At 36.1% G+C, this 4,687-nt stretch overlaps 1 pseudogene; it reads right to left on the bottom strand.

Moving 5' to 3' along the window:
* Positions 1–1,393: 1,393 nt before the first annotated feature.
* LOC119469671 lies at positions 1,394–1,541 on the bottom strand (annotated as a pseudogene).
* Between the last annotated feature and the right edge of the window lie 3,146 nt (positions 1,542–4,687).

Genomic DNA, 4,687 nt, shown 5'->3' with positions numbered 1-4,687 from the left:
CCCATGGGCATTCATAACTCTCCATCTTTGAAAGTACACAGTGACTGCTTGCTACCTGAATGCAATGGCCACCACCCAAATGCCCAATACTGCCTTTCTTCCTCCAAACTGCACACAAAAAAGGGAAATAAGAGTTAAATCTACTTACTATTTCAGTTTTAATTTGCTATTTTAGTCATGCTCAGCATATTGCTACTTTGTATTTGAGCACTACTACTTAATCTGTGACCATTTCCCCTTTTATTCTGTGTATATTTTCAAATGTTTCAAATTAGCTTCTTAGTTTAATGTTAGCATTAACATTTCTTATAGTGTTGGTTTTTACACATACACATGTATGCTCATTGTAGCACTGTTTACAATAGCAAAGACCTGGAACCAACCCAAATGCCCATTGATGATAGACTGGACAAGGAAAATGTGGCACATATACACCATGGAATACCATACAGCCATAAAAAACAATGAATTCGGGTCTTTTGTAGGGACATGGGTGAATCTGGAAACCATCATTCTCAGCAACTGACCCAAGAACAGAAATAAAACACCACATGTTCTCACTCATAGGCAGGTGTTGAACAATGAGAACACATGGACACAGGGAGGGGAGCATCACACACTGGGGTCTGTTGGTGGGGAATGGGGAGGGACAGTGAGCAGTGACGAGGTTAGGGAGGGATAATATGGGGAGAAATGCCAGATATAGGTGACGGGGTGATGGAGGCAGCAAACCACATTGCCATGTACGTACCTATGCAACAATCTGGCATGATCTTCATATGTACCCCAGAATCTAAAGTTCAATTATATATATATATATAAATAAAATAGTCTATGGTCTTTGGTTCTTTATTGATAAAAGGACATTAACGCCATCCTATTCCCTAGTGGAATTCATCTTCTACTCATCAGAAACTGAGATTTTGTGGAATTTTTGACAATGTATATTAAGAGTAAGTGAATAGAAAAGATGAATTCTTTTTTTATGTTAAGTCCAACCAACCATTTAGCATTCAGTCTTACATGAAAAGAAAATCTGTGCTATTCAATAGCTAACCATCTGCAAAATCAGTGAAATATCTAGGTCTTGGATTTTTGTCATTTTTTTCCATGTGTCTGAGGGATGAACCTGGCATGGGAACAGGCAAAAGCTAAGCTGGGCTTGGTGCAGTGGCTCATGCCTATAATCCATTACTTTGGGAGGTTGATGTGAGAATCGCCTGAGCCAAGGAGTTCAAGACCAGCCTGGGCAAATAGGGAGAACCATGTCACTACAAAAAATATAAAATCATTAGCCAGGCATGGTGGCACATACCTGTAGTCCCAGCTACTTGGGAGGCTGAGGTGGGAGGATGGCTTGTGCCTGGGAGTGTCAGGCTGCCATGAGCTATGATAATCATACTAAGGCACTCTAAACTGGCTGACAGAGTGAGACTCTGTCTTAAAAAAAATGCCATGCTGGAATAAACAAGAGGTTGCCTTATGTCTTTGTGATTTGAGAGTGCTACCAGCCAGATGTCACTCTACCCAGGTCAGAGACAAGATTTTTGTCATGTTTTAAAAACAAATATCTAAATTTTATATTAACTTTAATTTCTAAGATATTACATAGACATGTAAATGTATTCTTTTTTATCATTATGCAGACTAACTCAAACCATAAAAAGCACAATGCAGTTTCTTCATGAGACAACGTGAGGCAGAATTTTTTTTTTTTTTTTTTACATAAAAACATGGACCTTCTGAGGAAAGTAAAGCAGACATATTTCCATGTTAACGAAACATTTAGCATACACAAAAAATAATTTGAAGAACATTTCCAACTAAGGAATTTGGGTAGCAGATTAATAATACAGCTTGCTGAATCTTTGCCTGACATGCATTGTTTATGCAAAATATTGCCAGTACACTCATATCTGAATTAATTCAATGCGAATTGCAGCACAAATTGTTTATGTAACCTAAGATTGCACTCTATAAGTGACTACTTTTCCTGAATTAGCATTTATGAAGCAAACCACTTAGCTATCCACAGTGAATAAGTAAACAGACATTTTAAACCTTCCTTTGCTATGGAAGTTATTTAATTTAGAGAATCAAATAAACTTCAAATTTATTTATAAGAAAAAGAACATCGTTGACTCCATTCTGAAGTCTGTACTAAGGCACAAGAGCAGAGTTTTTATTAAACTTCGCCCACTTTGAATATTTTAGAGTACTCTTTGATTTTTATTTGTCAAAATTCAATTTGTTTGTTATGTTGTAAGATATTTCATTGGAGATTTAAATTGGGTTGTTTTTCTTTTTCTTTTCTCTAACCAGAAAGTTACCTTGCTGACTTTAGTAGGGTAGGCCACCTTAAATCATTCCTTCTTGTGGCTCTTTCTGCCTTTGATCTCTGTGTATGTGCATGCCTGCACATGCATAGGGCATAAAAAATTTTACGGCTCCCTAGGGCAATCAGAATTGCAATCCTAGGTAGGTTGGTAGTGCAGTAGGGTATCCCAGGTTACCTTACAGCAGTGTTTAAAACAAAAAGTGTGTGATGAGTCCTTTATGTTCCCAGGATAGAAAAACAATAGCTACCTAAAACCTTGTGGTGAGATACCTTGGTGCAGGAAAGGGCACAATGGTTTTAGTTTGTAAATGAGCACCTGAATTAATCATGATGCTCTCTGGTCAGCTGGCATTTTAAAGGATTGGCCTGAAAAAGTTATCACTTAACAGCTCCAACCTGAAGGGCCCATAAGGGCCCTATGCTAAGGTTGGCTTGGGAGAAAAATCTATGCTGCTGTGAAGGACTCCAGAACCACTGCCCATCAGCATTACCTCTGAGATCATAAAGCAGTTAGAACCAAAGGCAGTCCCAATTTTGTCTTTCTAGAATATGGAGATCAGACTTACCAACCTCCATGTTCCTTCTTGGACCATGTGAAGATACTGTACTTCCCACTAATCTGGCAGGTGAGGACTTTGGCTGGAGATATATATATATATATATATATTTTTTTTTTTAATAAGTAAAATTATAGTGTAAAATTGGTATATCAGTTCATAACTGCTTTATTTCAGGTGACCTCACCTTTTTGCATGCTTCTGCAACATATATACCAGCATTAAAGCACTACACCCAGAATTGAAGCCAATTACATTTTTAAAGAATAGTCATCAACTGGTGGATTCCTCGACAGAGTAGAAATTCAATCACGGGTGACTTGGGGGATTACAGTGAATGGTCAAGATAATAAGCTTATTAAGATGTTGTAGAACACTTTGACACTCTAGATAGCAGAGTAGTCAGATGGAAAGAGGTGGCATATGCAGACAAAACAGATTTTCCTAAAAATGAAAGTTTCTGCTTTATCTTCAGGGAACTACCTAAAATAACATTATAACTAATGATCAGACTCTATATTAATTTTTTTAAGAAGAAAAGATAAAAAAATTAACTTCTTTACTGAAAAAGAATGGGAACATACCCTGTCAAATATCATCAGAATCCTTGGTCCTGGTGTATAAGAACAACCTTATGGACTCAAGACAAAGAAAGCTGTCAGTGATACAGGTATTGTGTAGGGCAAGTGGTTGAAATTCTGTAGTAGAAGCCAGATAAGGAGCAGAAAGTGAGGGCATTTTCTTATATACAAATTTTCATTTCATATGAAAATACATTTGTCCCTTGGATTTTCAGACTACTAAACTGTCTCCAGAGTGGCAAAGAGTAGAATAAGAGACAGATAACATACTTAGTAGTTGTGTTCCAATGCTTTGACAGATGAGGCTAAAACTACTGTAGCAGGATGTTTCAAAAAACAAAGCTATGTATGAGAAGACAGAACTATGACATGGCATGCTGGCTAAAAATTATCAGTATATACTAAAATTTTAAAAATATATAGATCCCCTTAATCTAGCAATCTACTATTGAAAATGTATCCTAAAGAGGTAGAAACCCTAAAACATGAGAAAAGATATAAATGTAGAAAAAGATGGAAGAGAGATTTTGATCTTTTTAATCATAGATATAAATATAGATATGCTATGGGAGCATTGTTTGTAGTAGATTAACAAAACCTGGAAAATTGGGAGCATTTATCAGCAGGGAAATGGTTGAATATATTTTGTTATATCCATACTATGCAATATTATGTAAAATTAAAAGATGAGTTACAACTATGTGCCTTGTTCTAGAGTTACAATGCATATAACCTACCATGCATATTACCTATTTTACTAGGTAAAAATAAAAGCAAATTGTAGGGTAATGTGCATAACATGATCCTTTTGCATTACATCAAAATCAAAATCAAAACTCCATGTGTGTGTTGTGTGTGCGCATGCATGGATGAGCGCATTTGCACAAGAATGGGGATGATATTAAAAGATACAACAGGCTGCTCTTATTACTTATCTAAGTGGAGTAGGATAGGAAGACAGCGAAGTGGTATCTGTAAGATAAATCACTTATAATGACTTGGTTTGTTCAGCGATACTTCGTTATCAGAATTTTAAAATTCAGTCTCTAAAATGAAAAACAAAACAAAATAAACACACAAAACAAAAGAACTCAAGAGAGATTGCAAAGTTTTAAAGTTGTCAAAAGAGAATTCTTCTAAAGATTTCAAACACAAAAGGGGAAGAAGGACAAGACCTAAACTTGTTATTTCTGAAAAAGAATAGTTGGAGC

The sequence above is a fragment of the Cebus imitator genome, unplaced genomic scaffold (genome assembly GCF_001604975.1).
Source record: "Cebus imitator isolate Cc_AM_T3 unplaced genomic scaffold, Cebus_imitator-1.0 Scaffold761, whole genome shotgun sequence".
Classification (NCBI taxonomy): Eukaryota; Metazoa; Chordata; class Mammalia; order Primates; family Cebidae; genus Cebus; species Cebus imitator.
Note: the sequence above shows the minus strand (reverse complement) of the source record. Positions and strands in the feature narration are given on the sequence as shown.